Here is a 12,950-nt window from a genome sequence, read left to right as displayed (position 1 = left end):
TTTTTTGCACTTTTTTGCCTATGTGGTGAATCACTTCATTGAACTGACTTTTGCAGTAAAAAGAAAAATTATGACAATCCATTTCATGAAGGGGACATGTCAAAATTATGAAAAAACAAGGTCATGTTTTGTTCTACCCTGGGTAGGGGTATCTAAAAATGTTGTGGGTTTGGTTCCTGCTCTATTTAGTTCAGTTAATTCGGGCAGGTGAAAACAATGGCATTCAAACTTAGGTGCACCAAATAACCGCAGCCAGACCACATGAAAATGTAGGTCTTGGTCTTCTTCCAAGGGAACTGTGGTGTGGTTCGTTGGGCGTGAGAATGTGATCTGAACCAACTACAAGAAACAAACCCAAAACACAATTGGGCAGCGTGAATCGAAACAAATCAAATACAAAAATGCAACAGCGTAAACTTTTCCACTATGGCTTAGACCGAAGAGAAAGAGCTGCTGGTGTGATCGCACCCCGAGTCAGTACTGTCTCCTGGTGTTCCTGGGAAGGGCGACGGAGAAAGTAGGCAGCGCTGTGACCTTTTCTCGTCCGCAGCACAAATGACTCTGTGTAGCTGTCTTGTCCACACGCAATCTCTGCCCACACACACACACACACACACACACACACACACACACACACACACACACACACACACACACACACACACCTGACAGGAGTTTAATTACACACGGCCAAGTGCAGCGTCCACTACCCAGCACCTGCCGAGCCCGTGGCAGGTTAGCAATATTAGCGCCTCAAGCTAATCATTAAGGTTCAGAGGGCGCTCTCCGGGTGTGGACGTCCCGTCACAGACGCCAGCTGGAAGCATAACATTCCCTTTCCGACTAAGACGATACACAGAGTTTGTGAAAAGACCATCAGACACTAACTATTAGGGACATTTATCAGTGTGTACGAGGACATGTGGCAGGATGGGGGGGAATAAGACAACTTTCCTAATCTATTCCTGATTTATACAGGTGGTAGCCTTTTTATCCTAACTGAGGATGGGCTATTTCCTAGTCTTTACCACATTTATACAACTGGGGTCCATAAAAAGAAACTCATTGATTTGTTTCTGCATGTACTGTATAAGTATAGGTGTCAGTATTTTAAAAAAAATATAGCAGTTCAAGTCTATAAAAGTGTTTTAATGTTTTAAAGTTACCTAAATGTCCTTTAAAAGAACTATAAATTGTTCTAATTTTCAGTCCTTTTGTAACAATAGGTGACACTTTTATTCAGAATCAGATTTTGGAATGAAAGTCTTCATATGCATGTCTGTGTGGGTGTGTATATACAGTATCTATATCTGTATATGCATATGTATGTGGGGCATGTGTGCGTGTTTATGCATGTGTGTGTGTGTTGACTCACCAAAGTTTTCTCAGGCTCCTGCTGGGACTCAGAGGAAGACTCCATGTTGGTGTGAAACCAGAGTCTGGCGTGTCAGTGCTGCTCTGAGGCCTGCATCTCTGTCAGGAGGGAGAGGCAGCATGTTACAACCACAGGAAATACTAAACTAGTACACAGCAGATCCTTACACCGATACAGGCCCACATACTCCAGGGCTGCACAGTGAACTGGAATAACAGACAGGGCTGCGGACAAAAACATTCACAAAATTTACCAAGAAAATAAAAGATAGCACCCAGTCACACATTCCAGCAACTGAAACTGTTCGCAACATACAACAGGACTTATATTATAAAAAGCAATTTCAAGCATCATAGTAAATCTGAGATATTACTACTTTCAAATTATTGAGGGTGATAAGAAATTCTAAAGTGCTTTGCTGTCTTTTCAATTTTCTAAAAGGTGCCAAGTTACAGAAACCAGCCATTCCAGGATCAGGATTTATGCACAAGAAAATTAAAAATTGACCAGTTCTGTGATCTGGCACCATAAATACTGGATTTAAAAGCCATGTGGATGTGAGTTAGGGGGTCATTTCAAAATCAGAGCTTTTTCCTTTGCCTATTTCCCTTCTAGTTGTTAAAGCCTGGCCAACTTTTTGACATAAATCACAATGGTGAGTGCAAAATGCTTCTCCTGTAATAATATGCAAGGCACCGCGGTAAACTGAATACAAGGGTTTCAAAGTACAAGGGCCAGCAAGTGAATATTAAATGTCTCCTTAATTAAATACAGATAAAAAAAAACATATATAATAACGAGGTCGCATCATTAACTACTGCAATTTCCAAATCACAAGAGGCTGTAACTTCTCTGTCAGAGGGAGAGGTGTTTCTGACAGCTGCTGACAAGGTTTTCTGACACTATGCAGAAGTGGTGGTTAACCTCTTTCATCTTGTTCTAACAATTTTTTAAACTCTGAAAAAGCAGTTATGTCAAAAAAGTAGTGTCCACGCGTATCACAGTTCATATAAGAAAAAAAGAAAAAACTAACGGCCATGCAGCAATCTGCCTAGATATAGACGGATGAGAAAACAAACATGTAGGGTGTATTTCACAACCAAATGATATTTAAAATGAGTCAAAATCAAACATCGTTCAACAGTGTAAAAGGTGTGTAGAAATGTGGAAGTTCTTCCAGTTAGTGAGTCATGCCATGAGGTGAGCTAACTTCTTTTTTTTACAAAACAAGGAACATTCAAAATTGAATATCAGTATTTTCATTTTAAGCCACCAGTCACACAAGAATTGTTTTTAAAGTGGTTATTTTTTTGGCTTGGAAAAGTAGAGCATTATTTAAAGTGTCGTTTCAGCTCATGTGGGATGGGTATTTAGGCTGCAGAGGATACGGCAGCTGCAGGATAGATGCAGGATGGAGGATTTCTATCACTGCTACCACTGTAGAACTAATGCAGCAGAAAACTTCTCACCGGTCTCGCTGCCTTTTTCCACACAAACCAAGGTGCTGTGGCTGCAGGCCTTTAACAAACAGACTATTTCCCGGCATATACGCAGGGGAGGATGGAGGATCTGCCAGCCTGTCAGGCCAAAACCCCAGAAGGTCCAGAAAAATTCATTCTTTCATTTTTATTTTTTTTCTCCCTGTCCTCCTGCAGCTCGTTTTCTCTCTAGAGGTGTTGGAAAGCAAGACAGTTTTTTAACCTTTGTCTATCTGGGGAGGGTTGACTGAGCGCTCCTGCTCTTTTTCTGCTTCACACTCATAAAGTTGCACACACTTAACCTGCATGTTACAAGAAAGGGAGTGGAATGGGGTGAGAGCAGGTGTGTCACTTTTCAAATCTGCTCCTCAAAGGCTAAAATAGAAATTAGCGATAATGTTAGGCAGTGCTGTCTCAAGTGACTTGGCTGCTGTGCAATTTACAACAGCAAAGGTAGTAACTGTACCAACCTTGTCCTTTATCTTTGGTTTTTAAATGTAGCTCAGAATTACCAACTTCTTGCTCCTATGTTGTTAACGCCCTCTGATATGAAAACACTAGACTCTGCAGATCAAAGGGAAGTTGTTTTGCTAACAAAACAGTATGGCAAAGTCAAAGTGATGTATCGGTTGTGTGTGTGTGTGTGTGTGTGTCTGGATGAGAGAGAGGAAGAGAGATAATGAACTGTTGAACACATGAAAGACACACAAGGGAGACAATGAACTGTTGAACACACACACACACAATTGTAACCGGATTTCAGTGTTACACTTGTTCAAACTGAAAGGTTTAATAAACAAAGAAAGCAATTCACTTAAAAACAATTGAGCAGCATGACTAGTTTTTTTTTATATATTGTCAGAATCTGCTTTGTTCGCGTTCCTTTATGTGCTAGAAGTGTGATTTTCAGTGAATGGAAAGACAAAAAAACACAATTCTCCAATCTCCTCTACTGGAGAAACAGGTAACAGAGAATCGCCGATTTAGAGGTTTTATCATGGCCAGAAAGCTACACAACACAAGGTACTACCAAAGTTTAACATCACTATAACACTTACCTAAACCTGATCCTAACTCTAACAAAGTCCTAACCATAAATTAGCACCTTCAAGAAGCAAGGACCGGCAAAATGTTCTCGCTCTGGGGGATTGTGCTAATCTCTCCGACCAAATGTCCTCACAGTGACATAAATACAAGAACACACACAAAACACACAACCTCTGATCCATAACCAGACACACACGAGCTGGTAGACCGAGAGCAGCTGTAACTGGAACCACATGAAAGGAATCATGAAGTCAGCAGCGTACCAAAGATTTCAACCAAACAACTGTTTAAAGAGGGCGGGATGCTGAAAGCATGTCTAATATGACTTGTGGGAGGCGGGCCTAAAAGGAGGAGAGGCACGCAAAAGTAAACTGTGTGTGTGTGTGTCATTGTCCAGCAGCCCGCCCACCCGTCTGTCCATCAGTCCTGCTCGATCCTGGGCGACCCAACAGCACAGCCTGGACTACGTCACATGATCAAACCACATTACCTCACTTCTACGCCTGTTCTGTTGTTCGGTACAGTAGCAGTACCTGCACACAATGAAAACACAGGCTTAACCCAACTGTTCACAACAGTCACGCCCATGCCAGCTAAATCCTCCACAGCAGTTCATGAACAAGTGGCACCATCTGTTAATTACACTCTATGCTTTTGGGGAGATTATTTCGGGCGGAGCAGCTGCCTGCCAACACGTGTCTGTCCCGCAAACGCTTTCAAGATGATAAGAGGCAGCCACTTACGCTGATTGCTGTTTTGCGTGGATATTTGAATGGGTCGACCCAGTGGCCCTACCTGAGCGTACACCTCACCCTGAGATCATTGAGTATGTGGGGCAGCAGTAGACAAGAGGTTAGTAGAGAGAGAAGCAGGATTATGACCTGGGGGTTGCCAATGCAAATCCCTGGATGGCATGGCAAAATCTGGGTGGGTAAAGAAAATGAGAAATGCTCCCATCTCCCTAAACAGCCACCGTTGAGGCACCCTTGAGTAAAGTACTAGCCTGATATTCAGACTGAATATTCGTTACCACTCCATTACTCAGCCTGAGATCCTAGTTAGCCGTTTTAGATTTTCCCTAACCAATCACTAGTGACTGACGTATCCAGACGCTCTGACGTTACTTCAGTCACACTGATGCTGCAGCCAGTTAGCCTCTACATCCATGGTTAGCCAGCGGATTTACCAACTTTACCAAGAAAGTCGGTCAATTCTGATAAAAATATATATGTAGGGGGTGATTTCAACAAATCTATTCTGCCGAAACAGCAATGAAAAACCATTGCACTAACAGTTGAAACTTTAGTCCCGCCTGCAAAGGCTCTGATTGGCTCGATTGTTTCTCCAAGCAAGAACAAGCCGTTGACGAGGGAAACACCGGACTCTCTACGTCTGTTTCTGCATGACAAAACAGGTTGTGGATGAAATAAACGTAATTTAGGTTCCCCGTGTTCTTGCATTAACGTTATATATCAAAAAGCATAAAATAACGGGCATTTACACTTGTACTGTTTCTCTGCCATCTCGTTCAAATTTGCCAGATGTAGGGGCGGAGAATTGACGTCATGGCGTTCAGCTGAAAGTCTTCCGGGAAGGCTGCTTTCGTGTCTCCTCGCTCAGCTCCTCAGAGATCCCTCCTCACTCCTCGGAGCAGAAATAAGAGCTTTGGGACGACCTTCAAAATGACGGACCAGAACGACTTCCGGTTCAAGCGAGGATCGAGGAGCGAGGAAATATCAAATAAGAGACTTGGGATGCACCCTCTGAATCGCTCAACAAAAAAAAGAGTGGGCGGGATGCGATTCAGGAGTCTGGAACCAGGCTAGTAAGGTAGTGAACACCCAGTTGTTTCAGTAAAGCTGCTCAGTGGCTAACAGCAGAAGACTGGCTGTACTGGGCGGTTTGTGAAGCAAAGTGGTGCTGAAAAACGAAACAGCATGTATGCTCACCTTTTCTTGGATAAATAAAAGGTTAAAAATATATATAATTTTGTTTGCCCCCGCTTGCCTTTATCCGCTGCACTGAAAGCAGTAATTTGATCATCAGAAAGGGCAATCTCATCAGGACCAATCACAGTTCTGAAACAGCGACAGCTATGTTTGCCCCCTGGGGACGTGGCAAGGATGGTTCAAGTTCAATTCATGGAAGTCACAGAGAAGCAATAAAGGGAAAAGGGGTGCAGGGAGTCGGACGTGACTCTTGGAAATAAGAATAGGCTTGGCTTGTGTGGTACTCGAGTTTCAAGTCATTAGATCAGGACTCAGCATTGATACATACAGAGTAAGATCACATTACATGTTTCCTAGGATAATGATGCTTCAAATGATCACATGGTCCATTCGTACAAGTTTTGTTGCTAGCATGCAACAATTAATATAACTATAAATGTGTCTGATAAAGGTAAAACAAATTTCAAACCATTTATCAACATAACACAGACTCATGATTTTTGGATATTATATTTATGTTAAAAAAGCATGGTACAGTGTGTCATCTAGCAGAGAAGTATTGGTGGATTCATGGATTCATACTTCACTGCCATGTCCAGGTACTTTGTTTGTTCATCAGGTTTAGGGGTGAGTGGTCTACAATGTGTGAGCTGAGAAGGCTAACAGGTTAGTAACTTTGGTTCACATCAGACGGCAAAAATGACACTGTCATCTGCCCAAAAAGGAAGTGGTGAATATTTCCCCCCCCCTGACAAACCTCCTCTTCCTGAAACATGAGGCTCCCCAGAAAGGTGTCAGCAGAATAGCTCTAGGGGACTATTCATATGTAAAATACAAATGTAAAATGTACCAGGTACCTATGTAGAATCAGACAGACAGGCAGAGACCTTATTTACACCTGATGCATCTGGATATAAGCTTCTATCTGCATAATGAACAATCCGATCACGGCCTTTGACACCTTATATGTGTTCTCCTTTTTTGTATTCTGTCTACACTGTGATCGGATCGCCTTTTTCACATGCATTATGCAAAGCGGGTGAGTAAGTGGCGGCAAAAAACAACACAGAAGGCTGGACTCACTTTCCTTTGCCGTGGAAGGATCGTCTTCTACGACTCTAGTAGGAGGCACAGTGATGACGTTTTTACCCTGCGGCGATGGCATTTCTACCCTGTTGGTGAATACTTTCTCCTTCTCTTTCACTGTACAGATTGAATTTCCACCTGGCTGAGATCCGATTACTCCCAGGGTGGTATGACAGATCCAATCACTTTCTAATTGCAATGCTTGCTGTGCTTTTTTACACCTTTCCATTAGCATGCGTTCCTCCTTATCCACATATCTGAATATAGATCGCATTTTAATACCAGGTGCAAATGGGGTCAGACAGACCGCAGTACATCCCGGCATTCAGACAGTAAATCTCACAGTCAGTAAATGTCTATACCTGCCATTCCTTCTACTGTAACGCTCCAGTGCTCCAGCAGCCCATCGACTCCAGCCAGCACAGACACTTCATCTGGCCTCGACTCTAAAAGGACCCGTCACAGAGAGACAGATGCTTTCCACTCTTCTTCAAAACCAGCTTTAGCAATCACCGTCTATGACTCAGCCTGGAGCGGCTACCACACAGATGAGGTGGGGAAACAGCAGACAATGCAGGCTTGAGACCGGAGTATATTTGTGTTGCCCCTCAGATTGTTTTTGTAGCAGCGTGTAGGAGGTAAACAAGGATTCATTTTTACATTTCAATTTTTTTCATTAGCTTTTACTATAGCGCTTTGTTATGTTTATTGCATCTCAAGTGCGCTGCAGCAGTGACAATTGAATTTCGCTCTGGGATACATAAAGTGTCGATCCAATTTATTTCTGTTTCCACTGACGTACATTTTAGACATTTAGCTGACGCTCTTATCCAGAGGGACTGACAATGAGTGCAGCGAGACAAGTTTCAGCGCCTGTTGCAGCTGAAGAGTGGCTTTTTTGGATGCTTGAATGGAAAACAGTTCTGCAGTTGCCCTATATTTGTTTGTTTTGGGTTACACAATTCCCCCAGATCGTGAACATTCATCTAATATTCAGTACAAGGGAGGACAGCGCAGGTGAAAGACAGTTACAAGATACCACCCGAAAAATTCTGACCTCACCATCAATAAAATCTGTTAGTATGCGCATATTGCCAGTTTTAACCTTTTTAAATTTCATACCGAACGCTCGCTCAGCTTCTCATAATTATGGGTGTGTTGGGGTCTTCACCTTTTCTCTGCCCCTTGCTCATTAGCTGGCACAGCACCCCATCACAATCTGTCTCAGTTGTAACACAGCAGTCTACGAGCTAAGAGCCGTGAGCCACTGCCAAAGACAGAGGGCAAACGGACAGGGAATCCTAAACAGTGGCTTGGCAGGGGCCCCGCCACCAAGCAGGGAGCACTGACTGAGGGATTTCTCTGCAGGTTCTGTGCCAAGGTTGCAGGACCACCGGGAACCTCTCTTCCACGCACTAGCTTCTTTTTAGCTTTATTTCTATATTCTAAACTGCACTACGTGTTTTCAGCGATCAAAGCACTGAGCGGCAGAAATATTTCACACTTACTCACACTTAAAATGGGTTTTCAATTGCCGCTTAGTAAGAAGAGCCACAGCCAAGTGTCTGTTTAATGCTGTTCACTTAAAAAAAAAGGGACTTGTTTGGTGGACACAGAACCAAGGTCTGTCCAAGTCAGGTCCTGACCTCAGCCTTGTTTGCCCTGGAGTTTTTGTCAGAAGAACAAGGTTTCAGTTCTTCAGCTAATCACACTACTTGCTCCACACAGGGTGAATTAATTGCAGTCAGGCTGTCCCATCACAAATTAATTTCTTCCCAACTGATGAAATAAAGCATGGATAGGCAGCCATGTGCCATGGAGTGGCAACAGTCTGCAGGTTTTCATTCAAACCAAACACTACAGCAGGTGAATTCACTGATTAGTTCCTCCTCTCTGGCTGAAGGTGTGCTCATCAGTGAAAGCACCTTGTGTCGTGTTTAGTTGGAATGAAAACCTGGTATCACTTAAGTGAAGTGGGAAATTGGGAGAATATGACAAAGATAAAAATACAATAAATAAAACAAATTGAAGATTTAATCTGGTGTCTTAATGTCTTCATCTACCTCCTATTGTCTGGAGTGAATTCTCACTAAATTGACAAAATTACAGCTTAAGGGACGTTTGCAGTTGACAGATTTACAAATTAACAGTCCAGTGCAAGAGCATAATTGGAGCGTGTGTAAATGTGCACCATTGGCTATCCACATTATTGGATATACAGATGTGCAAATGTGCATTGTGATCTATTCACATCATCGGATTTACAGATGGGAGTAACGTGTGTACAGAAAACGTGTCCAGAAATATCTGCCTGCTCATATAGGAAAATGTGTACAGATCATGTGCAGAGACATAGATCACATTATCAAGGCAGAAGGTAACACATTAACAGTATTTGTTGCCTTGCAGTCATCCACAGTCTTTTTCACCACTCAACAATGTTTTTCCACCAACACAAATACCCCAGGAGCCTTTGGGAAACGCTGACCGCATTGAACCATCCTCTCTCTTGTTCTGTTGGTACACAGCATTAATTCCCTTAAGGTGATAAGCAGGCTAGATCTATAAAGAGCAGTTAGTGCAGTTGTCCACCATCGCTGCCTCTGTATATTGTCAGAGACAAAGGCTACATAAGCCAGGGGGTGTGATTATGAGGCAACACCAATATGACCAATGTAAAAACAAAGATGTTAGAATGAGGACACAAAATGCCTGGTGCTGAGTGTCAGTACTAACACTGACCCCCATAATGAGTTATTTAGGCCAAGTCCTTCTAGGTCATGATTCTGCTTTAAATATTGATAAGGAACCAAAATGGGTATGAGACTGGGGGGTCAGCAGCTGTCTCAGTCTGTCTTTTAAATTACCTCTGAAAATGCACTTTTAAACACTTGCTTTTACGGATTTCATTTAATTGTTTTGATGTTTTAATCTTGTATCATTTCTTGTGTTTTTTTTTTTTAGCCAATTACCTAAATGTCATTTGCCCAAGGGGATATTGCCATATCTCCTTTTTAATATACTTTTTGCACTTTGCAAACTGGTTTTAAATAAGTGCTATATAAATAAATGTTATTATATTATAATTTTTACCAACATTATGAACAGGAGATGATTCAGGTGCCTCGCACAGATATTCTGATATGAACTGTGATGCATGTAGACCAAGCATTTGTTAATGCAGTTTTATTATTTTGTACTTAGGAGACACTGCGGGATGCAAGATTACAGTAGATGCTAATCCTTGGCTTGTAGATAATGAAAGATTTTCCAAGGATTCTGCACAGCAACAACAAATGTTTAGATTGTTTAGACTGCCTGTCACAATTTTTCTGCATATAAAAAAACCCTTGTGATTTGGAAATTGCAACAGTGAATACTGCAATTTTTATTATTTTCTGATTGACTGTACAGCTCCACTTGATGCCACTCGACCCTGAAGGGTGGGGAAGGACAGCAATCATTTCAGGATCCTAAGCTGATTGGAGTGATTTGACTGTCCGTCCTCAAAAGGAGGCAGCAGCGCTCAGTAACAGCCAGAGGGAAAGATCTATACAGGCCTGTCACCGCTGTCACTGAGTGTCTGGAAGGTGATTACCAGCGGTTAAGAGGGACATACCACCATGGCAGATGAGCAACAACAAAAGTAGATTGTGACAGTATCGTATCTTCGTCCCTCATCTTTTTCCCCATTTCAATAGCATGATTTGAAAACCCTACCACTGCACACAATGTTATGATCTCTATGTTTTTTCTGAGATTAAAATTTCTCTTTTTATTGTCACTCCTTGCTGTGACTGGTAACCCCTCTCTAATCATTCAAGGACAGGCCTCTATAACCTCCAATTCAACCCAGTGATGATGCAGCTGTAAGGATGCCTCTCCACCACAACCTCTTTTCACAGCACTGGCTTCTTTTTCTCTCTACTTTCAATGGAAAAGATGTGTTGCTGGACATTGCTCCAATCTTTCAGCTCAGCTGAAAGCTGAAAGGTTGGAGTGTTTTAGAGCGCAGAACACTAGCTGAGAGCTCAGAATGCGTTAAAAATGCAACTTTTTTTTAACATAAAAATAACAATGAATAAATAGGACATAAGACACATTATTAGTCTGTGACCCTGTGTGTAAATACCCTGCTTGCATGGAATTGTCATTTCAATGGTTTTGGGGATATTTTGGAGCGTATACAGTTTGCTGTTTGGCGAGTGTTGTATGGGCGTGGCCAGCAGTGAGCCGGGTTGGGGCTATCAAGGTGAGAAGTCATAGCAACAACAGCAGAAAGAAATAAGAACAGTGTGAGTTCACCGTCTGCTTCTTCAGCACCTGTGGTTGCTTTACGGAAGCCAGTTACCTCAGCCTCAGGATAGATGCCATGTCGAAGTAGACAGCTCATCAAGATGATTGACAAGGGTTTGGTGCGGAAACTTGCCCAACTAAGGGGGGAATAACAACACACTTCCTGCCTCAAGGCAAAAAGCTACATATTGTAACTTTTAAAATATTGAAACTTTTATCAAAAGAATGCCGTGTTCCCAACAGGGTTTGAATACTCACTTAGGAACAACAAGAGCAAGGGCTACTGTTTCCTACAAGCATCTGTTTAGCGCTTAGCCTACATTGAGTCACAGGATTACAGCAATACATAGAAATTGTCACTGTGGCTCTGACCCTCACACTCCTTATTATTGCTTACTTGTAAGCTTGGTGATCTAGGAACTGAGGTTTATTAAGTTTAATTCTACTGTTGAATTTAACGCAAGTCACTCTGGGTAAGGGATTCAGCTAAATGACTAAAATGTAAAAGAGGGCAAATCAATATTCTTTATTCTGGTATGAAGAAGAGTGTCACATATAGAGCAGACAGACATATGAAGACAGATGACAGACTGCTTCCTTCTGGAGCTTTCTGTCCCCTAATTAAACCACCATCATCACACTTCTCCGAGCTCACTCACTCACTCTCACTCACACACACACACGCAGAGCTCTGAAATGTACCAAGCGTCATTTTTCACGGGCTAAAATAGCCAGAGCGGTCTGGATGAGATTTCCCATGGAGACAAATCGAACACGATGCTACGTTGGAAATGTCAGCTCGTCGGGAACTAGGGGCTGATGGACCAACAATGCGTAGTTTTCAGAAACACTCTGTTCCCGGTGGAAACCACAGGAATAAAGAGGAGGGGGGAAAAGGGAAATTCAGGCCGATTGGTGGAATGTAATCTTCTGCCTGTCCCAGTTCGGTGCTGTGCTCGAGGGGAGGCATCTTTAAACAGAATTAATCCATGTAGGTCAGGGTGTGTGGAATATTAATCAACCGTGTAAGTAGAGGCAGAGGTTTGCCATGCCACAGGAAGACCGCTGGGAATTCAACACCGTTTTACCAGAATGAGAATGATTCATTTCCCCCTCACCAAGGATAATAAATGTACAGGAATTGGCCTTGGCGTCATTGGTGCAGGAACCTACTGACAACAACTGACACAATGACAAAAGTACACACTGGTACACATGGTACATGGACAACACGACCACATTCAGTGGAAGGGGACAGTGCAGGACATACAATAGGCAGTAGACTATGAGATTGAGAACTAAACATGTAGAGAGACATGCAGATTTTACAGCACTGCAGGATAATTAAAAATCTTCTGGCAGCAGATCTTGAAGCGCAGATTAAACCTTGTCCCCGAGTACATCCTGTTTTCATAAATTCAAGATGCTTTTACATAACCAATATCTGTCTTGTCTAAGTTCAAAAGCAAGTCGGGGGCGTGCTGGTGGCTCGGTCGGCTAAGGCGCACACCACGCACTAGAGCTGAACAATTAATGGAAAAAAATTGAAATCGCAATGTGATTCTTCTGCAATTTCCAAATCATAGACGCTGCTAATAATTGCTTAAGAGAGAGGAGCGTCCAAAATGGATTTCTGAACAAAGTATTTTAGAGCTCCAGGTAATCCTTGGTCCAGACCCAGACATTTTGGGTTTGAATCCGGCCTGAGACCTTTTTCAC

At 42.5% G+C, this 12,950-nt stretch overlaps 1 protein-coding gene across 1 annotated transcript in view; it reads right to left on the bottom strand.

Annotated features, from left to right (window-relative positions):
* LOC139649987 (oxysterol-binding protein-related protein 8-like) overlaps window positions 1-12,950 on the bottom strand; it is a gene marked incomplete at its 3' end in the record, with an annotated part of 88,382 nt that overhangs the window by 60,773 nt on the left and 14,659 nt on the right. The window contains exon 2 of the mRNA XM_071526509.1: window positions 1,376-1,473. The remainder of the gene's footprint in view (window positions 1-1,375; window positions 1,474-12,950) is intronic.

The sequence above is a fragment of the Centroberyx affinis genome, unplaced genomic scaffold (genome assembly GCF_046629955.1).
Source record: "Centroberyx affinis isolate AG114_WGS23_722 - 3 ecotype Tasmania unplaced genomic scaffold, CSIRO-AGI_Caff_v1 ptg001420l_1, whole genome shotgun sequence".
NCBI lineage: Eukaryota > Metazoa > Chordata > Actinopteri > Beryciformes > Berycidae > Centroberyx > Centroberyx affinis.
This window is presented reverse-complemented; position numbering and strand designations above follow the sequence as displayed.